Raw genomic sequence first — 26,010 nt, forward strand, 5'->3', positions numbered from 1 at the left:
GTGGACCCCTTTCCAAAGTTCCTGCTAGCCACCAGCAAAAAGTATTTTTGCATTATAGGCCCTTAGGTTTTCACAATTCTTCTGTAAATAGGATGTAATGGGAGAATACAGACAGCAACAATAAAATTATTTAAAAAATAAGAAGGGAAAAGAAGGCAGAGCAACTTAGTGCTTCTAATACTCTATAATGTTTTCCTTTAGCATCAGTGAGTCTGAAGTTTTAGTTAACTCTCTCCAAAAACTTACAAATACAAACATGGCACGAGATACAAGTAAGTGAATATTAATATTCCAACTAGATTCTGCTCTTCTCCCACTAGACCCATTGGTAAAGGTCCAATGCAATTATTATAGCTCTATGGAAAATCCACACAAAAGCACAAAATGGCTGAGGTTGGATGGGAACTCTCGAGGTCACCTTGTCCAACAACTAGCCATAGCAGGATCACCTAGAATTTGGTGGCTCCAAATTTGACCAAGTGGCTCCATCTGAGCGAGTCAGATGGACTCTTTTGAATATGAGATAGAGATACCCTCAGAGTAAAAATATGTATCCTAATGTTCAGAGGCACCTGCCTGTGTTTCAGTGTATGTCCATCACCTCTGGTGCTGTCATTGGTAGCACTGGCAAGAGCCTGGCTCCATCCCTTGTGCATCCTCCCACACATTAATGAGGCCCCCATGAGACTTCTCCAGGCTGCAGAGACCCATCTCTCTCAGTCTTTCCTCACAGGAAAGGTTGTCCAGACCCTTAAACATCTTTGTGAGCATTTGCTGGACCTCAATGCATCCATCTCTCTCTTGTACTGGGGAGTCCAAAACTGGACACAGTTTTCCAGGAGTGACCTCACCAGGGCTGAATAAAGGGGAATGATCATCGCCTCTAACCTGCTGGCAACACTCCAACACTCCTAAGCAGCCCCAGACATCATTTCCCTTATTTTTTGTGATGCAACTTTTCTGGCTCATGTTTAATTTGGTGTCTTCTGGGATCCCCAACATAAAATCTATGCTTCAAATCTAACCTTAGTAGAAAATCTACACTCTAATATAATCAGCATTTCAGAAACAAATATTGACTTAATTTGCCTACCATCATCCAAAATTTAGATATCCATTTATTTTAATAAGTTCAAAGACTCTAGAAAAATATTTATTATGCTAGGTATTCTTTGTTCCACAAAAATACTAATTTGTCAAGATTCAAAGATGAAAAATATTACCTTCAGTTTATTTTGACAGGACACAGATGAAATAGTTTAATTTCAGTATTATTGTATAATTTTCTGATTCAAGACCAGAAACATACTCAGTCATTGTCTGCAACTCTCTAAAAAGAGTCTTTTTTACTAGACTGCTAAGACAATTTGTTGCTTTGCCCAAGCAGTGGACAAAAGTTTCCGATCCTAAGACTTGCCTTCCAAGATTTTAATCTGGCTGTGAAATTCCAATGTCGACACTTCTCCTTTCCCACCCACAAAGTGAAACCCTCAGTCCCTTCACCTCTTGTCCCCATGATGCTATTGATACCATTTCATGGCCTTGGTTCACTTCTAAATCTGACACAAAATACTGGGAAGCACTCAAAGAGTTCAGAAGCCAAGCTGTAGTTATCTGTCATCTCAGCAGCCTCTTTCTTACTTTAAAATCCATCTTTGGTTGGATGTAGTTGTTCAAGCAGTGATTACAGCCTTCTTTCAGTGTTTACGGCTGGCTGTCGACTCACTGTGGAGCCAGATTGAGAAACAGAAGAATGCCAGGAAAGTATGTTGGAAGAATGTAAAACAGAAGTAGAGAAGAAAACATGCATCTTATTATTAAATACATTCTTTTAAACGAAAGTCAAACACATCCAAAAATCACCTGCCTTTTTTATTTCCTACAAAGAGTACACCAAAGTTCAAAGGCTTTTTTAAAAAACAAACAAATACAAAACCACCTACAGATGCATTATGATTTAAATGTGACAGATCTACTGGAGCTGATAAGAGTGTCATTTCATACATCACCCTGACTGGGACTGGAAGGGGGTTTTGGGTGACTTCCCAATACTATGTGGGTCTTCTTCAACACTGATGGGATTAGGTAATGCTAGCAACTTGGAGGAGATGCTCAGCACTTTGCAGACTTTGAGACTTTGCGGACACTGATAAGCCAGTGTCTAAAAAATACATTCCTCAGTGTGATTTGTATAGGTGTTCTCAAAACATGTCAGAGCTGTACAGAATCTCAGCACTCTGAGTTAATGCAGCTGTTCAGATTACAGAAATGGCTCTGGGTTTAGCATACAAGTGGGCATGTTCTAGCAGCACAAGAGTGGAAAAGAGAAGAATAAGGAGAAGATGAGGTTAAGGAAGATGAGGAAAAAGGAGAAGAAAGAGAAAGAAGAGTGAAAGAATATTCTCATGGGCTCAAATAGAAAATATGCAGAAGATGCAAAGAAGAAGAAGATAAAGAGAAAAGAATATAATCATATAATGACAGCTTTGTAAGACCATGAATATATACCAACAACAACACTGCAAGCTAACATGCTTCTTTTTTAAGCCAAATCTTATAAATCATACTAAGGCAAAAAAGTATATTACCTTAAATACTGAGTAGGATTTTCAGATTTCACCATTTCCTAGAAGAATTTATAGTTATTATTCTCTTCTGTTTTCATTGACACTGAAATTCCATATGAAATCCTAGTTTCATTGACATTAATGTCAAAACTCTCTTTTACTCTAATGGACTCAGCATTTCTTCATCATTAGGTATTACTACATGCATTAAGTAGCTTATATATCAATATATACAATATATTATATATATTATAGATAATAAGTTGTACAGACGTATAACTTATTACACTGGAGACATATTTTCAGTGGTCACAGTAAAAGAGCACAGGGTCAAAGAAAACACAAGACTTTTTTATCTCTTATAATTATCCTATTAACAAAACTATACCATATTTTCATGTACACTTTTGAGATGGTGCAGGTTCTGCTGCCCAGAAGAAGTCAACCTAACCACTTATAGTGGACAGTTTTTAATGTGAATTTGTTCTCTAAATCAACTTGCTGAGTAAGCTTATCATGAAGAGAAAGGAGAGAGATGAGAGAGAGGGAGAAAAACAGAGTCAGGAATTAATATCTGCTGCTGTCCTGAGGGACAGGTCTCTTCTAGCCTCTATGATGTTCAGGCCCTCACTGTCAAGGCAGACATAAGTTTGCTCTGCCCAAGCAACTCCCAAGTTTCTGACTGTAGATATTTATGAAGCAGAAGCACATAGGTACCTCTAGCCTTGCAAGCACCAAATTTACATCCAAACATAAAATATATTAGCTCCCAATCCACTTGTAACACAGGTGGAGCATGCTTATGTCTGCCTGCAAAAGGCATTGCAAACATAGTCCTCTCTCTGTCTTCTGTCACTCATCATTGATCTGGTTTATTTGCAGTGGTAGATCTTCTCAGAGCAACATTCTCTTACTCCAGATCTTTTTTGAATCCCTCAGTTCAGCAGAGTACCAGCAAGAGTTTTCCACTGTTCGCTCTAGTGAAAGAAGTTTTAATTAGATGTGTTTGAATAAGCCTGCACTGCAAAGTTGCATGCAGCAGGTAATTCCCTCTCCATCAGCAGATTTAATTCCCAGTTTCCAGGGAGTGGCAGTTGAGGGTGAAAGCCACAGCAGGTAGGAAGAAGGAGTGCTGCGAATATGAACTGTGTGGGGGCACAGATTTTCTTGCTCTCAGTATGACACAACACCATATTTTCTAGAAGCAGATCCAAATGGCAAAGCACAGTGATGTCTCTGGTGACTCTATTGGAGACAGGAGATCCCCAAGAACATTTCAGTAGAGCTCCATTGATTTCAATATGCTACAGAAAGACCTGCAGAAGTTCACCCACTGAGAAACTAATAATGGAGAGGGTTCCTTTTACTCTACTTCCTATTCTACCTGCTCTTAAGTAACTCACATACAGATAAGAATGTGTGCATAAAAGTGAGAGAGGAAAAAAGTGGGATTTGGAGGAGGAAAAAAAGTGGGGTTGGAAGTAAGGAAGGAGTTAGCAAATGAAATCTTGCCCTAATTATCTCATACTTCTAATGATCTGCGAAGCAGGGTTGGAAAGAACAAGAAAGAGAATAAGGAGCTTAGAGTAATTAATTAATTCATTGTTTAGATTGTCTTCTATTCTTCAGCACAGAAAAAGAAATCAAGATTAAAAACAAAAATGAAAGTTATTAGAATAATTAAGACATAATTATGATGTTGTACTGATTTGGCTTTGTTCTAATTATGAAAAAAGAAGCCAAATGGATCCTACTTCAAAAAGTTGTATTATTTCAAAACCAATAAAGTTCCTATTTTTCAAAGTAAAAGCTTTTGAAGTGTGCAATTAAATACCTTTTGAAAAATACAGGAGTATTGTACTCAAACTGAAGCGATCAGCAAAAAATATATATTTTATATCATGCTAAGAAATTATGAAAGTCTGCTCATTTTGGAATGCATTCTATGCAAGGCATTGCACGGTAAGGGACACCTCACTTTCCTCTCATAGCCCCTACAAGAAAGTGCTCTCCTAAAAGTGTTTCTGGTGCAAAACTGGAAACATGGCATGCATCTGAATTTCCCAAAGCTAAAAAACACTGCTCCCGAAGGGCTGACATTTCCAGTGTGTGATCATGGAAAGCCTCTACTCTGGATGACCTCTGCCAGTGCCGCTCCTCCAGTGTAAGAAGTGAGAAGTGTGAGGCTCCAGCCCACCTCAGCACAATCACTCTGGACAATGCAGCAGGAGATCTGTTTAGCTGCTTCCTGCTAAAGGAGCAGAAGGGCAAAATATTGATGGCCCCAGCTGACTTGTGAGGAATCGCAGACTGCTTCTCCTCACAAGTGCCCTGCTGGGAGCAAAGCTTTCAGGGACTACAGGTAGAGATCCAAGCAGGAGCTGATCCTGACAGGGAAACCGCTCATGTGCAGCCTTGGACAGTTTTAAACCTGCTAGTAAATCTGAGGGAGGTTACCCCTCGGCCTTACAGTGATTTGACAGCATGTACAATATGCATAATGTATATGACTAGCACAGAGACAGGGAGGATGCACTAAACAAGTGCTGTAGTGGAAAATATATGCATCAGTTTGACTCGTCAAAATTAAAAACACGCCGGAGCCACCACTGAACACACAATATACTGAGCTCCCTCGGCAGCAGCTCAGAGATGCATGATCTAGGGCAACAGCTAGTGCAGCTAACTGTCTGAAATACAAAGTGACCAAACTTGTGAGGATAAAAATACTGTGGTCAGCCTGGCTAGCACAACCCAAAGAGAGCAGCAATATTATCAGATGAGGTTGATGTCTGCTAATGCAGTGATCAGCCCCACAAAAGTCCTATACTGGTTGTCTGGAATACACAGAATTTTGTTTATTACATCTGGTTACATTATTTCTTTTAATATATTTTAATTTTTGTTGTTGTTTTGGCTATGTTACTTATGGTGGTATTTTTTATTATTATTATTATTATTATTATTATTTCAACTACTGTTATTATAATTATCGTTAGGATTATCATATACCTCTAGAGCCTCTGCAAATACTGAAGTTGATAAAATGCCTACTTTCAGAAACACTTTCAGAAAAAGTTGTTCATCTGAATCATTGGTAAGTTTTGGCCTTTTAGTCTTTCTTAAATGAAACTTACAATATGGAAATTTTTTTATCAGTAATCATGATTGTTGGATATTTCATATCATCAACAGACTACTCAATTGCCTAGGCTGCATTTTCCAGCACTGTGTCAAATTTGACTTGATGTGAGGATTTCAAGGAAATGGGGAAAGAGGACTTGAAAGGAAGGAGCTAAGGACACCAGCTGAATGGTGTATGATACAGTGAGCCAAGATTTCAGATGATGTAAATAGTCAATAGTCAATAGCCAAAACTAGCAGACCTGTACTGGAGGGTAACAGAATATCTTATTAGTCAGAAAGAGTATTTAAGGGGAACTTTGATTTTCCAAATAATCTATCCTAGTTAACTTGTTTTGGGGATTTGAGACCTGAGAGAAGTATTTGAGAGACTTCAGAAGCAGGAAAAGAAAAAAAAAAAAAAAAGAAAAAAAACTCAACTCAAAATAGATGCTCTATCATGGGAGTTTATTATCATTAGTAGACTTGGTACATATTAAAAGTTGTTCCATAATGCAGTCATTTTCATTTCAGCTATTCCTCTGCACTCTTCAATTATTAAAGTTTAATGCACAGAAATCCTCAGGGACTTTCACATTTATTAACAAAGCATTTTATGTGCTAACAGAAAATCCCAAAATTAGGAGAAATCATTTACAAGCAGACAACAGCTGTTACAGCATTAAAACTTTAATTGGCACCTCCTAACTGATCATTGGGTATTTCAGTCATCCTCTTAAGGATGTGATAATCTTCATGATATTCAGAAAGAGAACATTTTATAAGGACAGGGCTGCACATTAGCAAAGACTGAGTGTGTATGCAGATGCAAATATATATCTGTCCAAAACAAATGGTACCCTGAGAAGACACTATGTGTGAGTCAGGAACCTGAATTCTGCCATTTATCCCTGATTTTATACAAACCATTTCTCTAATTTGCTTTCCTATCCATTTCTTGCCAGTAGATCTTAAAAATTCCTCAGAACCCAGGGTCAATTGTCACTATTCCTCCCATTAGACAGAACTTTCCACTACCTTGATGATGACATTAAAGCAAATAGTGGGTATGATTTGTTAGCACACAAGAATACAAGAAGATGATTACTTGAGTGCTGTGCAAGAGAGAAAGATGATTTTTGCTGAATATCTTGCACTTGGAATCTGTACCAAAACAAATAAATCAACTGACAATGCATCCAACTCTTCTATTGTGAAAACAAATATTTGAACAATTAGGTTAGTGACTGAGAGACAGAGAACTTCATTGATGAAACTATTAGTGGTCTGGCTCAATGGCACATTTTGAAAAAAAAAAATTTTAACAGGGTAATTGGTAGAGTAAATGATGTCTGTATTTCAACATCCATTTATCTAAAACCTGTACATGAAAACAGTACAGGAATGAAACTGAAAACTATTGTGCTTCTCCTCAGGGATTTTTTTCCATCTGTGAACAACATTGTTACAAAGTTATCTCTGTTTCCTTCATTCCCAAGCACCCTAAATAAAACAGTAAATGACAATTCCAAAGATGGTCAAAAGCAGTATTTAAAAAAATGCCTTGGGATGGGTTTTCATCTCATAAGCAGCTGCTTAAATGTTTTGTTGATCTTGAGTCTTAGAGGAAGGTTTTCTCCAATGGTAGGAAATACAAAATGGTTTCACAACTTAGCCACACTAACAAAATATATCAAATGCCTTCTTCACAGCATAATTAAGAAGATACTTCCTAATGCTCCTGAAGGTTTGACTTTGAAAATTATGTGGCAAACAGAAGGCTAAACAATAATTATTATCAGAATAGCAACTCAACTATTTAAAGCTGTTTCAATTAACTTTAAATTTAAGCATGAAAAAAAGGCAATGATTAAACTGAGATTTCAAATTGTTGATTCTAACTTAAAAAAATGAAAAGTAATAAAGTGTAAACAGAGGTAAGAAAAACACATTTGTAAAGACTTGTCCTTATCTTGCTTTCACGGGCAACCCTCTTATTAACTTGTGTGGTGTTATTTCATTGTTGTATGTTTTTTCTGGTTAGAGCTAGTTTCAGGCTTCTGGTCAAAAAAAATACCCAGTTTATCTTGCAAAGCATAAATGCTAAAGGACTGAATTTGGACAAATATAGACCTAATTTAGCTCTAAGCAAGATGTACACTGAGGAACTTTTGACTCCACAGAGTGATTGTAACAGGCTTCCACATATCTTTTGAGAGCCTATTCTGAATAAAGGAAAATCCTTCCCAAATTCCAGTCATCCCTTTCTAACCTGTACACAGGGGCACAATACACTCTCAGGTCAGTTTTTCCAACATCCATAATTTTTTTAAAAATAAAATATCTGGATTATGAAAACTGCTCCTTGTAATAATCTTAAATAAGTTAAGGAATTCATGTACACCTTGACGCAAAAGGAGATCTTTCAGTCAAAGAACACAGTTACAAATGACTGATACCTCTTCTTCTGCATTGTTAAGGAGATGCTGCAGTGAAATTTGTATTTGGTGTCACTCTCACAGCTACTACTCATCTCTGCTTATCAACTGCAAAACAAGTCCATCAAGAATTGCTCAGAGGGAAAAGCTGACAAGAAAGGAAAAGGTATATCAAAACATGAGTGACAATCCTATTGGCTTAGCCTCAATCACTCTTAACACACTTTATTTTGTGTATGCATATATGTGTGTGCATATATATATATATATATATATATATATATATATATATATGCCTGGAACAGTGTTTGCACTTCAATACAATGAGAAAACAGCCAGGACCAATACATTTCGGTTTAGACACAAAATAAATTATATTGCAAGAGTTTGTATTGTGTAAGACCACAGTACTACAAAACTTCAGCATATGTTGCCATACATATGGCAATCAATACCACAGACTGCAGATTATAACTCTTGTTTTACAATGTTTCTTCTGGCTTTCTGTATGCATTTATATACATGGTGCTGTCCATCTTCAGGATCATTTTAACAGTTTGGATGACATAACACGAATGCCATAATCACATGACCTGAACCTCATCTACCTGCACAACATTTTTAATAAGATATACTCCCTGCTTGAGGTAGCACTACTTGGCAATCCCTCCCACACCTGTCTCTACCAGGTCAAAGTAAGACAGACTAAGAAGCAAGAGTTCAGCATTTGGATGCATTGGAAGGACCACACCATTGCTTCACATTTACCTGACAACAAGGCAAGGAGCGAGACAGTCTCATGCCAAAGCTTGCAGAGGTATTAATGAAAATAGTGTGGATTAAACACATAAATTCACATAGTGGAAAGGCTTACTTGCAGGTTCTCCAATATGAATAAATGCCAAAGAAGAAGTAATCTAAATGGTTATTAGCATAATTTGAGTGCTGAGTGCTGTTCTGCTCCAGATACAAATGTGATTGAGACATATGCTTGCTCTGATGGAGGAAATTAGCAGAGGATTACCGTTTTCCCTAAGAAGATTAAACTCAGAAGAAAAAATAATTTGCTTTCCATTGCACTGCTATACCATCTACCATTAAAAGAAAGCAGACCCCATTAAAAAGGACCATCAGTTTAATGGAAAGATTATTCTGACAGTTGCCAGCTTTACAGCCTGTTTAGTCATGTGAGTCAAGCCCACATAAAAAGCAACAGCAGAAGCTGTTGCCTTAGCCCAGACAGTAGAAATACAAAGAATTCCTAATGACATCATTAAACAAAATTAGGAGATCAGGAGTTTGTTTTAGATTCCTGCCTTGTCAACATCATAGCATTATCCTATGATCCCATCCCATCCCAACAGAGGAACCTATTCAAAACTGCCAGATATGGGAACTGAGGACATGGACAAGAACAATCATATTCTCTTTACCCTGCCCAAGCCTTCAAGACATATTACAGAGTTCTATATCTATGTGTTCTGACTGAAATTTGAAGTATGTAGGAATAGTGTAAAACAGTCCCTCTTAGTATCCTCAAATCCATATTTCATGTCCCATACAGTCATGTGCCAGTCACCGGCTGCATGGTCCAAGGACACTGCTACTGAAGATGAAGGCAGTGGCACGTGCAAAAAGTCAAAGAATGTGGCAACTTTAACACAATGGGCCATAACACCTTTCCTCATTACATGACGAAAGACACTCTGTCCACTCACAGAATCGCACAGGATTCTGTTACCAGTGCAGACAGAGAAAATGTAAGAGTTTTGCAGGTATTTTTAACTGTTTCACTAGCAGGATCTATAGCTTCTCCCTTTTCTGCAATTGCCATAGCTGAATAAAGATAAGTAGTAACCTTCCTGTATCCAAATGTTTCTTAGAACTATCTGGGTATTTTCTTGAATAGAAAGAACCCTTTGGACTAGAAATACCGCTGATGCATCCTACTCATACCCTATGCACAGTTTCCCTCTGTCTCATTCAAGCTCTTCAAGACACAGGAAATAACAAACATTTGGCTCAGGAACTTACCTGGAATTTTGCTCTGGTGAATCTGAACCCGTTTCCCAGCTCTCTAAAGAGCCACAGTTTAGGCCCTAATTTATGATGCCTATTTGTATTAATTCCTGCATTTCTGTTCAACTGAATCAGTCAATTGCACTTAACCTTAGTCTACAATTAAAAGCAGTCATATCTAAACTGGTTGAACTACTGGTTACTACTGCCATGTTAAGGAAAACTTTAACCTTGCCTTACACAGCCCACTCATTTGTGAAGCAGATAAAAGGAAGCATTAGGAGGCAAATATGCATTAAAGTTAGTGACTGACTTGGGTCAGTCCCAAGCAAAAACACAGGTTGCATGGAGAATGGATGGAGAGGACCCCTAAGGAGAAGAACTGGGGGGTGTTTGTGGACAAGAAGATTGACATGGCTCAGCAAAGTGTGCTCACAGACCAGAGGGCTAACTGTATCCTGGGTCGCTTCAAAAGAAGGGATTCTTCTCTGCTCTCATGAAACCCCACCTGGTGCACTGCATCCAGTTCTGGGGTCCCCAACATGAGCAGGATGTAGACCAGCTGGAGTGAGTCCAAAGGAGGCCTATGAAGATTTTTAGAAGACTGGAGCACATTTCCTATGGAAACAGGCTTGAGGGAGTTTGCGTTGACAAGAGCCTAGAGAAAAGAAGGCCCTAGGAAGACTTTAGAGCAGCCTTCTGGTACCTAATGGGGGCCTACAAGAAAGTTGGGCAGGGACTTTTCACAAGGACATGTAGTGACAGGAAAAGTGGCAATGATTTGAAACTGAAAGAGGATAGGTTTAGATTAGACATTAGGAAGAAATTCTTTACTATGAGGGTAATGAGACACTGAAACAGGTTGACCAGAGAAGCTGAGAATGTCCCATCCATGGAAGTGTTCAGTGCCAGGCTGGATGAGGCTTTGAGCAACCTGATCTAGTGTAAGGTGCTCACAGCAGGGGGCTTGGAACTAAATCTATAAGGTCCCTTCCAACCCAAATCATTCTATGATTTTAGTCACAGCTCTAAAAAAGTGCTAGGAAAAACAAACCCCTAAACCCCTGCTCCCTAATGGCATTGGCAAAGCGGATTCAGGAGGCGTTGTGATTCAGACACTCATGGCTGAGTCACCATTCTCCTGTGCTTCCTCATTGCTCTTGCCTGACAGTAGTTTATGGATGGTACAATTATTAGGCATCCCCTTTGCTTACCCTGTAGAAGATTAGCTGTTCTTCCAACTGAGTGCTGGCAAAGGGAATGATCTGAACATGTTGAACAATTCACGTCAATATTTCTGGATTACACACAGGGGAATTTTCCTTCCCTCTGAGCCTGTTTTTTGGATATGCAACTCAAAACAAAAGATGGCTAGCTGCCACTTCATAAGTTCAGTGCAGAATCACAAAAAGCAAACAAAAGGCAAGTCTTATCCTCACCTCAGTAATGTAAATATCTGGTCTTGTTAGGCGGGTGTAAGACAAATGTTTGGGTTTAATTAATGGAACGTATCATACAAATAGATGCTTTTGAAGGCAAATGGGGGAGATATGTTTTGCAGCAGGAAAACGTCCTTTTCTAAAGGATGAAAAGAACTCCATTACATACTCAGAATGGTTTTGTTTACCCATTAAATGCTTTGTCTTGCTCCAGTTTCAGCCTTTGTACAAGCGTTCAGTACCTGTCTTACTGGTTATCTATGTTTTCTGTTAATACAAATCTTTTACCTGTCAGTGCGCTGTCCATTGAATGCCAGCTGGGTTCCAGTGGCAATGCCAGGGAGCAGAGGGCAGGATCAGGGGACAGGCCAAGACAGATTGCCCTCTGACAAAGCAAGTATTCATCATTTACAGACAGCACAAAATAAAAAGGCTCCTGAGAAAACCAAATCATTTGCTGGAGGTGACATTTAGCAGCTACTTTAACCCCAATTTTGATTTTAGCTGTCAGTTCATCCAAGCACAATCAAATTGTCCATAGCAAAATCACCATTATATCACTAAAATGAAATTACCTCCTCCCGACTGAAGATTCAGGTGCTGCTTGTACCCAAGACATGTGAGACACACTGAAGGAATGCAAGAGCTCAAAACTACCTGTTTGGATTCAGGAAAGGAACTGCCTATATAAACAGATAAAGATCATCACAGATCCAAGTCCTGCAAAGAAGGAGGAAACTGCAAGGGCACAAAAATCTCTTGCATGGGTGCCTGTTTTGGATATAGTACAATGTGCATTGAGACAAGACTACATCAGGGAGATGACAATGATTTTCTTAAGGAAACTATAATTGTCATGACTATAAACTGAAATATTTCAGTAACAGAAAAAAAAAGAAAAACTGAAGCTACCTGGAAGATTTATAACTCTACACATTGAAAATAAACAATACTTTGTAAGCATTATCCTTCTCCTGATTTCTCCTGGCATGAGTTTTAATTGACCACAGTTATTTGCTTCTTGATAACTACTTATCAGAACTGCATGGTATCAGCTTTTCCAGTGCCAAAACAGACTCTGACATAAGCAAACTAGATTTTGCTTTCAGAAAGGAATGCCATTAGACTTACACTACTCAACAGACAGCTGTCTTTTACCCAAAGATAGCTCAGACTTAAGTAGTAGGTCTTTGCCTTTCTGATCTGATGAAATGAAACAAAAGCTACCAAGGAGTCATTTTTACAACATGGAAGGCACTTTTTACACTGCTTTCAGTTCTGCCAATATGGATGTCATTCTGATCCCATGGTCCTTTTAGTCTTGTTTTCTTGTTTGTCTCTGTTTGGTTTTTTTTTCCAACAGTTCTCCTCATCCCTTCCTGAAGGAACTCCATGATGTTTCAGTCCATTCAGGCTGAGGCAGTCCCTTCATGCTGTCTAGACATTGTGACTGTGGATGCTAGATGATTTCAATGGTAAGTGTCATCTCTCCACCAGGCGAACAAACCCACCCAGGACTGATCTCAGCCTGCACAGCTGGTATTATCAGTCCTCAAGTCTCTGAGTAAAGACCACAGGGTCTTTACATTCATCTTCTCCTTGCATGTTTATCAACCCAAATGTCTGAAGCAAGACTAATTAGAGAAAGAACAATCATTCACAATGTCTGGACAGAATATCATTCCAACATGCTCCAACAGCAGCTTATATAACACAGGGCAAGCTGCCAGTCTGGATCTCAGCCAGAAGTACATTTCCTTCCCCTCTTTAAATCGACAGGGATCTGGCCACTGGCTGCAGTGGGAACAAGAATAAACCCTTAGTGCTGCTGTGCTTGCTGCAGTGCTCTCCATGCCACCCGCTCTCTCTCTGCTTCCTCATTAACATCCTCTAATTGCAGTGATTGTTTCAGGCTGGTTTACACTGCCCAAAGCAAATGAGAAAATGCCCACCTTCCCACCAGAGGGTCATCTGCATAAACAATTAATGAAGAGTTGCTGCCCTCAGCTAATGTCCTGTCTGTCAGGTTGATATAACCTAGGGGTAGTTAGATGTTCTGAACAATGATCACTTGCTGTTAATGCTCCACTAGACTATTAAACTCCTGTTGGCAGGCTACAGCATCAGGCAAACGCAGTGGGCTTCTTTATTAAAATATTGAAAAGACTGCATCCTGCTGTCAATAATGGTTTTGATCTCCTAAAAGAAGAAAAATACCTTGTGGCAGAAATGTAATTAAAATAGAAACCCTGTACTTCCTTGATTTAGAGCAGATGGAGAAAAGGTCAGCTCTCAATTAAGATATAGGATAAAATATTCTCATATAAGGATAAGAAGAGAATGAATGAAAATAGACTCCTCTGTATGAGAATAAACATGTTTTCTGTTTCACTTTTACTGCAAGAAGGTGCCTACACAAATTTAGAAGAAAAACTTCTTACAGCCCCATGACAACATTTTAAGGTTAAGACAAAACCACAGAAGTTTAATGGTGGGGGTATGGAATCACCCCTAAATCTGTACAGTGACTGGCCCAGGTAGCACAGAGAGGACAGCAAAATTTGTCATAGGCAAGTGGATCCCAGAAACAGAAGGACAGACACATTAGATGAAGTAGTTGCATTTAAATCACCAGGTTAGATTTGCCCTGGGTGCAAGTCCGAGTATGCTTGGCTTATTGAAGTAGGACAGGAAAAAGTCACCTACTGTAGAGTACACGTGAAATTTTTTTCTCTCAAGTGAACCACACATTTTTGATTTCATTCCACATAGTCTTCGAAACCTGAGACTTGTATTTAAGCAAGACCTGTCCTGTACAAGGTTGCATTTTTTGTTTCCTTTCAGCACTACCTCAATTTAAAATAATGAGTTTTTTTTCTTTCTGGCAGAAGGGATATTTCTCAAACTATTATTATTAAGCATGCATTTTATGTTTAAAGTTTGATGTTATTAATAGACAGAGCTGGGTCGAAGACAAGGAAACTCCTTGTGATGAAGGCTAATTGGAGGAAAAGGGTTTGATTTTAGCTGAACAATTTCAAAAGCACCAAATATTTCAAGAATTGGTCATTAAAATAAACAGTAGTTAGTTTAGTTTGGCTCTCATTAAAACAGCCTTTAAATGTCATTGTTTTAACCTAATTTTTTGAAAGACCACATTACAGGAGAGTAAGATCAATTTTTACCCCTTTTCTGTCTATATGGAGAGGTCCTGTCCTGAAATTTTCATGCTAAAATAAGGCCTCTGCCTTAGATATATCCAAGTTCATATAAAAAATAACTAGAAATTACCATGGTAAAAGTATTCTTAATCTTTACTCATTAATAAACTCTTAAAAATAAAATCATTTTTATGTTCTCCTGAAATACCCACGAGACTGCAAGTTTCATTTAGAAACATTTTTAACAGATGTTCTGGGCATCTTATACATTATAAACATGCATGTACAGCATGAGCCATGCAGAAATAATAAATTATAAAAAATCTTCTTCAGGGTTTGCCATCTTTTTTTTCTTTTGTTCATTGACATTCATCCTTGTGAGATTATTACCAAAAAAATGTTGTTTAAAGTTTAAAGAATCAACTAGACAGTTCATTACTGATTAATGGCAGTTTAACGGCCATAATAAAACTGCCATTTTATATGACTAAAAATTAAAGTCATATATTACTTGAAGTCCTCATGTAGTTGTCTCCAACTTCTGTCATATTTATCCCCTTCACTCTCAGCCAATGTATTTCTTTCACGGGTCCAAATAATGCCTAAGACTCAGAAATACATCAGTGCCAAGCACTGGTATGACTGGTATGCACAGACAGGGCTGAAGTCCTTTGTATCATATAAGCTACAATATCACCAATAGCAAAGTTTAAGTACAGATAATTCTCAAGGGGAAAGAAATTAGGAAATGTGTCTACACTTTGAGGACATTAATTTCTTTCTTATTGATGATTGCTCTGTGAGCTAAACCTAATTCAGATCTTAACATATAGCTGGACTCTCTTTGTTTTGAAAGAAAGCCTTCTTTTCCCTGGTTTCAGTAGAATATGAATAGATATTAATTGTTGTCAAAACATCAGAGTTGCAGAAGATCTTTTTCCTGTTGCTTGTGCTGTGATTCAATAAGCTTGTAAGCTTTTGCTGATTTAATTTCACACATGCCAATCACTTTCAAAATTTTGACTCAAGAAGTTAAAACCATGGTCCATCAATGCCTGCAAGCTGCTGAGAAATCAGCTTGCAGCTACTACATGGTACATTCAGCACACAACAGACTTCTGCTTACTCTAAAGAAACATTCATGGTCACAGAAAGTGTACATTCCTGAAAAGGGTCTGAAAAAGTAACATATATAAAAAGATGGAAAACTCTCCTATTTCCATGTCTAAGAATATTTCTTGTATAAACAAAAGTGGTTTTTTTTCTTTAGTGATACAAACTAGAAATTTAGTTTTAGGCTCTTTTTTTAAATAAAAGAAGTATAAAAGGCATCCAGCTAAAAAATAGTGCTAAATATTGTTATCTTTGACCTATAATGAATTTCACTCCATCCTCCTCAACCACTGCCCAGTTTCTTCACAAAACATCAGTGAATTAGATCTAAGATTTCCTTTTACATTGACTAATAAACTTTTTTAAAAATATTCACTGCTAAATTTGTCAGTAAATTCACTTTCAAAGCTATTTCCTAGCCTTCATAAATTCAAGTTTAACACTTTAATGTAAATTTATACATAGAAAATAGTCAAAGCTATTCTACAAAATTCTAAATCTACACATGGAGGATTGAGAATATGCTACATTTTTGGCACCATTGATATTTACAGTGCACAGGTTGACTTATTCCATACACTGCATTTATACCAAACATGTTAAAACTCTCATCTCAATTTCTGAGATACTAAATTCCAGCCCCATCAGCGCAATCCTTTAAATACAGGACTATATTTTAAATTAAGATCGCTTCATTTTTTATAATACAGAACAAACACAACAAAAAATTCAAACCAATTGTAGCAGGGATTAATAAAATGCTTACAAGGAGAAGAACAATGTCTGAAACAGTAATCAGGTTTACCTGGCAGAAATTAACAACATTTATTTGATAGTATTCTATTACTGATGATAAACCAGTGCAGTTTATAATGCTGTATCTCTCACAATTGTTTGGATCTGCTATATTTTGGTGACTTAAGTGCCTTGTTTTGCACATGTTTCTGAGCAGATGGAGGGTGAATTCTGATTTTGGTAATTAGTAGATGGGTCATTGAAAATAATTTTTAGTTAGTTCATATATTAGATCTTGAAAAATAGAGGCCTAATGAACTAATTTACATCTAATTATTAATAATTGTAATGGCATTATTCTGAGTAGGCAAGTTGCATAACTCATGTACTCAGCAAAGGGGTACATACAGCTCTAGTCATGAAAAGCTCTTGCTTTATTCAGTAGAGAAAGAATCACCTACGTGTAGCAAATGCCAGTTTGTTCCTTCTAATACAGCTTTGTATTTCAAGATGGAAAAATATTAAAAAAGAGACTCTTATTCTGTCATTCTCAGATCAGAAAGGCCTGCTTTAAATGGAGCAGAAAGCTGTCAAAGGTTAGGAATCATTAGCAGAACTAAGAGCAGACCCTGTATGCCTGAGCTCAGCCCAGCCCAGGTCTCTCAAGCAGCATGCTGCAGGATCAAGCCATAATAAGAAACCTTCGAGGTCACAGGCCATCAGCCCTGGCTCACAACAATAACTGTTCAGGCATGATAAGGGATGAAGATATATCTTTCTACTTATCCATTTCTTCCTCTCTCTTTTCCTTCCTTCAACTCTACTTTGTCCAAGACAGACTGCTGGGGTTTTCCCCCTCTACTAAAGTCACCTCCAGGAGGAAGAGGAAGAGGAAGGGGGGCAGAGGGAGGAACCAAAACAACAAAGTAAAAATCTGCAAATAATCCGTAACTTACCAAAGCATCATTACACTTTATTCCAGAGCTGTGAACTACATGGAAAAGGAGAAAGAATCAGCTGTTCATCACCCATTGTTGCATCAGTTCCTCACTGCTTAGTGCAGGTCAGGGTAATCTAGACATGTTGGAGCTGCTCAAAATTCTTTGGACCTGGATCATTCTTTATAGCACTTAGGACTATAGCAAGAGGTCACTTTTTTCTTCAATCATTTGGGGGTACTATGGGTCTAATACACCTGAGGACCCTGAAGAAAATCTCCAGGAAGGGTCAAGGAACTCCAAGCATCATAGAGGAAAAGCAGTTCAGAGGTGATCAGAGAACAGGGAAGTCTCTGAACCAGGGTGGTGGTTTTGCCTGTTTTAAAGATGGATTTAGTTTCTGACAACCAGAAAACGTCCTTCAGTTTGGGTTATTTCTTGGGGTCTAATTAAATTATCCTGAGTGTCTTTCTCTCTGTAATGCTCATCAGAAGGCTGACAGATTTGTTTCCTGCATCTCAGGAAAAATTGCATGCATATGTCAGTGGACAAATCAGAGTCTTCAGTCACGGTTTCTAGCAGTATAACAGAAATAAATGAATTCACGTAACTATTTTCTGTGAGATCTCTCTCTTTTCTCCCTCTCATGTTTACAGATTCCTCACTGGGCATGAGACCTATGCAAATGCAAAAAATTACTTTAGGGATACAAAGTGCATCCTGCTTACTCTGAGGTTTTCAGACTGTCTTGAACAGATTATTCATGATTGTATGAAAGCCAAGAGAACAGTATGGAAAGCAGATTGGCTATGCACCTACAGCCCAATGCCAACTTGGCTCTGTGTTTAGAGGCTGACATCATTTCTTCAAAGAGCTGGAGCAACAAGTCAGTGTAGTTTGAAGAGGACTCTCCATGAAGCTGTGGGCAGATCACATCATAGCATGTTCAGGCTTCATGGCCCACTATTAAATACCTAAACTCCCTGACCTGCAGGTGTCAGGGAGTTTACCTTCAAACCATTGATATTACTTTGACATCAAATGTATTCTCTGCTAGACAGCTGGTATTAACTCAAAGTCTAAAGCACCCATGTAGAGAAGACAGACAGAATAACAACAAACAGAACTACAGAAAAGGGCTCCTACATGGAAAATGCTTTTAAAAATCAAAACCATGGAGATTTAGGACCTCAACATATTCATATTTTTCCCAAAAAATCATTTTTCCAAGGAGCAAAAGTGAAGTTAAAATCCTGGAAACTAATAGGAAGTATTCCTATAGTTGAACAGCTGACAATTGCAGCAATGTATTTTAAGAAACATTCAAGATTACCCCATTTTCCCTCCCTCTTACTTTAAAAACTAAAAAGAAATAAGAGAAAGGAAGAGTGAGTGAAGAAGCAAGCTGTGTGAATTGAGGACTCTTAAGCTGTTGAGGATATAGTTTCTGAGTATTAGGGATTCAGCCTTATGAAAAGGTTCATTACGGGATTCCAGGACTTCAGGAGTTCAGAGGAACCTTGGGGATGCTTTTAGATCCTGGACTCCAAGATGCCATTGCCACTGAAACCTGAGGATGACCTTGAATGCTCATAGATGGACTGAGAAATAAGGTTGATACACAGCCTGCCTACAGTGATTTCATAGAGTCATAGAATTGCTTAGGTTGAAAAAGATCTCTAAGGTTATTGAATTCAGCTCTAAATTTAACAGTGCCTATTCCACCACAAAACCATGTCCCCAGGTGCCACATCTACACATCTGTTGAATATCATCAGGTATGGTGACCCAACCCCTTCCCTGGCAGCCTGTTCCAATGCTTGGCAACCCTTTCAGGGAAGACTTTTTTTCTAGTAGCCAATATAAAGCTCCCGTGGCACAATTCTGTCTTCTCATCATGTCACCTGGGAGAAGAGACTGACCCCCACCTGGCTACAGCCTTACTTCAGGGGGTTGTAGAGAGCAGTAAGATGCCTCCTGAACCCCCTTTTCTCCAGGCTAAACACTCCCAACTCCCTCAGCCTCTTCTCATTACACTTGAGCTCCAGACCCTTCCCCAGCTCTCTTGCCTTTCTCTGGACATGCTCCAACCCCTCAATGTCTCTCTTGTAGAGAGGGGCCCAAAACCGAACACAATGTTTAAGGTGCAGTCTCACCAGTACAAAGCATAGATGGATGATCACTGCCCTGGTCCTGCTGGCCACACTATTGCTGACACAAGCCAGGATGCCATTGACCTTTGCGGCCACCTGGGCACACACTGGCTGATGTCCAGCCAGCTGTCAACCAGCAGGTCCAATCCTTTTCCAACCAGGCAGCTTTCCAGCCACAGCTGTTAGTGAGAATCCATTAAAGAACAACTAGTTCACATAACCAAAGAACAACAACCTATACTTATTAATAGAGTGATGAAGACATTGACCTAATTGTGCAATCAACCAACGTATGCCAGGAGAAGCCAAAGATTCTTAGGCACTTGGATTTCTCATTCTCAATGTTTCATTCACCTTTCACGCGCAGGTTGATGAGCCAAGCACTGGTCTCCCAAGTGCTGAAGCTCTCATCCCACTAAATTTCATAACAAAACTCCTGTTGGCTCATTGGATCAAGTTTCCACTATCAAACTGAAATGACACAGCACTTTTTGACCTGCCCTTATCTTTCCTCTGAGGAGAAAAAAAGTCTCTTCTACTTACCCACAGCTCCTGTAGGCAACAAATCTGAAGGTAATATTACAAGTGTCATTAAAACAAGAATGAGTAAATGTTACCTATGAAATAGCTAGCTCAGCTATTATTTTGACTCCACTTTTTCTCACAGATTCAGTACTAAGTTGGGACAATCTAGTTTCAAGGAGATCAGTCTGCAATGCCATCCATAGGAACTGACTGCACTGATTTCACTGAGCTGTGTGCTGGGATTTTTGGGGCAGATATGATGGAACTGGTGCCACAGTGACATGAGCTACCCCATGAATCTTCTCCTAGACTATCGAAGGAGAATTTGATTGCACTAATGGGTATAAATAATCTTGAATCAGCATCTCTTTTTCCATGTTCAGATATTTCAGGTTTCAATGCTATGACTTTGTTTTTGGTGGGAAGGTGCAGTTGCAGTCCAGACCCATGAAGCAAATCAATTATTAGCACAGAGGAAGGGACAGAGGAAAGGAAGAAAATTTCACAGTGACTTTCTCCTGTGACTGGATAATAAGAGCAAATAGAGACATCCTTTCCTGCAGAGATCCCACATGATGGCATGAAGAGATATATGGGGAGAATGTTTACAAAAGTGCTGATAAATTTGAAAATTATTTATTCTGGGTTGCACAACAAACAGAAGAGTACCAAGACCACCTTATCTCAGGCCAACTAGCAACAAAGTCAGATCTGTGTGAGGAAGGTCCCATTTTGGAGGTCTGTGAGAAATATGGTGGTGCAGACTTAGCTCTAGAAGAGGGTGAGCCACCTGACCTCACTCTTGTCAAGGCACATGAGAGCAAGAAGCATTAATAGATTTCTACACGTCTGTAATAATGCTGCTGAATCAAAATTACAGCAGTCAATACCACAGACACTCACCAGAAAGGAAACACTGAGCAAAAGAGAATGAACTCTTTTTTCACTAAGGACCTTCTTGGTCCTTCTAGAACTGCAAAAAGAGTGCCCTCCAAAGTACAGGTAGATGGGCTGTTTTGTAAAAACTGCAAATAATTTCTATCCACCACTCCAAATTGCATATATTAAAATGCTTATCAGAACTACAAAATCACAAGTACTTTTGTTTCCTTTTTTTTTTAATGTGTGATCCTATTGTGAGTCATATCAGAAATCTCGGTAAATACAAATTATATGAAATTGCCAAATAATCCCGATTTCTGAAATACCTAAAAAAGGCATTTATATGACACGAAATTAGGCAGTAAATGCTATCTGATACTTACTTTAGCTGTAACTGGCAACAGAAATGCATATCATATAGGCACACACATGAACATGCCTACCTCTCAAGCTTCCATCTCAGAGTTTATTATAGATTCTATGTAAGACATAGCCCTGTGTAACATATAAACAGCTGTGTTTCAGCACTATTTACAGCAAAGCTTTTATTTAAACTAAAATGATCTATCAGGGTTGATGTCACAGTTAATGCAACAAAGTAACAGGAAGTACTGTTCTCAATTTAAGACAAATACATATTTGTGAGTGGGTACATATTTCCCCAATAAACACCTGAACAGAACCATGTATTCTTTCAAGCTGCATACAAACTTCAAATCTACATAGACACAGATGTTGGAGTAAACTGACTCTGCTTGCTTCAAAAACAAAAATAATTAAGAAATTGAGTAAAACACATGCATCAAGTTGGAGACATCATGCTACAGCACGCCCTGGTAACGAAAAGCAAAAATCCAGAGGGAAATCATTCCAGATTCCACCAACAAGGAAATTTTGACCCTGAAGCTGCTCTTCTACTACTTTTAAAAGAGAAAAGCATATTGCAACCTGTCTGTTGCCATCTTGTACTTTTGAACCCAGAGGGAATTGATTTGTTTGATTTTCTCCAAGTTCAGAAAGCTGTTGTGTAGCTGCAGCTAAATAGAAGTTTGAATAAATAAATTTCTGAGTCATCAATCAACCTCTCATTTACTCATTTAGTGGGAGGGCGAATGTCTTTTATGAGTCTGGTGGAGCAGCACAGAGCTTAGGAACATGCTCCATCTGTTTGCTCACTGCTCAGCAGCATTTCCCAGCGCAGGGAAGGGAGGAGGTTCCTGCCCTGAGCACGGAGGGAGTGTCCCAGCTTTCTGCTAGCACGGCTCCATTTGACCTCTCACATCCCCATTCTCGCAACCTACGAGCAGTGCCTGCCAATCACACCGAGCTGCAGAGTGGGTTTGCAACAGTCCATAATATCAGCACATTTCAAATGGCAGGTGGAGACATTTCTTGGTCAGCACAGAGAGCTGAGAGGGTTCTGGTATAAGCAGAAGTGATATAACACGCCTCTCTGTAAACTGCAGCTCACAGGAAGCAAACACTCAGGACCAGATTCTCATCTCCCTGAAATAAACCACTTTCCTTAAAAATGAACAGACTTACTGAAGCTAACAACACATTTTATGGATTACACTGAGAGCAGGCGTAGATCTGAACATGCTAATCCACATTTGAATTTAGGAATTTGTGCTGACTTTGATTGCATGTAGGCAGAAGATGGCCTCTTACCACTTACATTAGGCCTCAAAACCAGCAATGCAAAACAAGTGTCGTGACCGTAATTTACTTCTTAGAAAAGGGAATTTTCAAAAAAGATTAAAGGAAGAAAAGGCATCCATCTGTCAGACACAAGCTTCTCATCTCTTGAAAGAAGAAATTAAATGATGAACAGAAAGGGAAAGGAAGCATAAAGAGCAAGGTGAAGCCTTCCTTCACTGCTGCTTAGTATAGCTTCTTTTAAACCAGAGCATTCTTGCTGGTTTGCAGCACTTGAAAGGGCCAGAGCAGGATGAAGGGGGAAAAAAAACAACCCAATGATGGTTCAATGGATATCCTGAGATAACAGATGTTTCCGTGCCTTCTTCACTGACTAAAATACAAGTCTGCATGTTGTAATGGTCTTAAAAACTACTGAGGATTGCAAATAACAACGAAATATTTTCTTGTTATTATCTGCAATTTCAATGTTCTTTTACCAGTAGGGCACCACAGAGTGTCTACCTACAACACTCAGAAGCTACAAATGCCTTTATAGTTTCAAATGATTAATTAAGCTTAGACAAGTGATACCTAAATCATTCAGGATCCCTCTAATATACTGTACCGCATCCTTTTCTCTGAACAAAACTAATACAAAGATGTGAAGTTAGTAAATCAGGGGAAAAAAAAAAAAAAGAAAGGAAAAAAAAATCTATCTGCAATTCCAATATGTTAATTATTTGCAATACCAACCAGATTGGTAACACCTTCCCTTGCAAGAGTACTAGGTGCAGAAAATTAGTTTTTATCCATATGCACTGTAGCTTTCAAGATTCAACTCTTATGCCCAGAAAAGTTGCTTGAAACCTCTGCCTCCACTCTCTAGTCTTGAAGTCCTTTGGCAAACAGTTTAGAAAATAAGATCACTGAGGGTGAGGAGTGGTAATGCCTAGATATATTTTCAGATATATTTTCTGCTTTTCTATAGCATAATGACAGAGAGATACAGTAAAGTGCCAATCAAAAAAAAAAGAAAAATTATCAGGCCCTGGTTTTAAAATCATTCAACATATAATTAATTATTGCATTTGTATATTAAATAGGAAATAAAAATATATTTAGAAATTACATTTATACTTCCATTATCGAAAGATTAATAATCTGTTTTCAACAAGTATGTGAAATGTTAATTGGGAGAATGTGTGAAAGTAAAGATCTGGTTGCTAAAAGAATTTTGGAGACTGGGGGACCATTGGATTTTAAGGAGAGAAAACCACTCCATTTTCTGTAACAGTTTTATGATTTTTCAAATAGACAAGTAAAATGAACATCTAGATTCCCCTTAAAATATATACTGACAGTTTCTCTCACCCAACAGATTCGGTTTTTGAAAAGGATAATGGACTTATAACACTATATGTAACATATTCCCTGATATAACTCAGTTGTATTTGTGGGAGATGTAAAGATTATTTCCAATATCTTTTTAACAAGTAATTTTGCATCCTTTATTTTAGATTCTACTATGAGAGGCAAATGTTTTCAAGCATATCTTCTCTGAATAGTAAGCTATACAAAAAAATTCTCATCAAAAATTTTTAACTACATTTAATTGACAGAGAGAAAACTGAGAAAATGCTAGATTTGCCTGTCTAGATAAAAATCCGGAGGACAAAATAGTATAGTGCCTAATACTGATTGCCCTGAGGTCCCTGAAGATTTCAGAAAGTTTGACATAATTGCATTTCCATCCACTCTAGAATGAATGCAATGTCAAATTGGTTCTGTCAAACAAATCTGACATGAATTACTCAAAAGTGAGGTCACAAAGCTTCCTAGCTGCAACATTTTAATTGAAATATCAACTGTATTTTAGACAGTGCAGAACAATGAGCTGAATCATCATGGAAGATCCTACTGGAAGATCTATTCTGCTAAAAAAGACAAGAAGTTGTACTATGGGTGCAGCTGATGTGATCAGTCTCAGTGTCAGAAAGCATGGAATTAAAAGAAAATGTTTATTTTTGAATGAGATATACCAAGCAAATTGATATATGGGACATCAGGATGAGGACTACAGAAAAATAAAAAGCAGAATTTGATAGATCTATGACAATACACAGGTTTCAATTAGAAACAATAGCAACAATGAAAGAGTTAAATCAAAGAGTAACAGATCACCAGGTTTTTAGAACTGAATTTTTTGGCTCCACTCAGGTCAGTAGCAAAATTTTCATTAACTTTCATAGTATCAGAATTTCACCCATTATTAACAAAGGAAACACAGCAACTACCATTTATGAAAACTTCTAAGCTCTTGCCCCTGTTCCAACTCCTCTCTGATACCTAGAATCTAAAATGTAAATGGGACAATAAAATGATATAGCAGTTAATTCTTCATTTTGTTTGTGTAATAAATGACTGACACTTCTGTTTCCCTTTTTTTCATCAATTATAAGCTATTTGCTAACCTTTTTTTAGCTTTACTACCAAGTTGAAGCCTGAGACTGCGGACTTAGGTGATCCCGTGAGAGAATCTGAAAAAAAACCTGAAAAACCACAGAGACTGTGGCAGACGTGTTCTGGCTTCATTCTCAGAGCAGTTTCCTGCATGTCCAGGCATAACTGCCATTATTTCTTTTAATTCTTAACCTTTACCTCAGAGCATCTGGAATAAATACACAATGGTTAGTTTTAGCTCCTAGTATTTTTTGTAGCCTGGTTAGATCTTTCCTTACCACAATTTTTAACTCCAAGGATATGTCTTCATTGCTGAGTTAATTCACACCAGTTAGTGTAGATCAAGGTGAAGGCAGATACATGTGACATAAATCTTGAGCAGCACAAGGCAACCAGATGACCACACAAAAAGATCAGATTTGTGTGGGGAGTATAAATATGTCAGGATCTGCTGAGCTTTAGCCTAGACTTGTATTAAAAAATCCTCAGCTCACAGCTGAAGGGGTATTTGTGTGGATTACTGATATGAATGGTCTTTAGTGAGTGACAGTGCTTGAGTTATAACTTGAGTTATATGCTTTAAGCTCACTGATCCCATACATTATTTGCCCATGATGACAAAACAAAGGTATGTCTGGGCTCTTCCCTCCGTGAGACTGGGGATTGGAGATACTTCTTCCTCTTATGTCTCACTCGGGTCCAGAAGACATCCCAGCCCACCTCTGCTGCCTTCCATCTCAAGGCATAAAGATACTTCTCCTTCAATTTGATATCATGAGCTACAGTGTTCATTTACAACCAAAATTTGTGTTCCCT

At 38.3% G+C, this 26,010-nt stretch overlaps 1 long non-coding RNA gene across 1 annotated transcript in view; it reads right to left on the reverse strand.

Annotated features, from left to right (window-relative positions):
• The window catches only part of LOC132338888 (uncharacterized), a 36,747-nt gene that overhangs the window by 2,346 nt on the left and 8,391 nt on the right, over positions 1–26,010 (reverse strand). The gene's annotated exons all lie outside the window — the stretch shown is intronic.

The sequence above is a fragment of the Haemorhous mexicanus genome, chromosome 1 (genome assembly GCF_027477595.1).
Source record: "Haemorhous mexicanus isolate bHaeMex1 chromosome 1, bHaeMex1.pri, whole genome shotgun sequence".
NCBI classification, from domain to species: Eukaryota; Metazoa; Chordata; class Aves; order Passeriformes; family Fringillidae; genus Haemorhous; species Haemorhous mexicanus.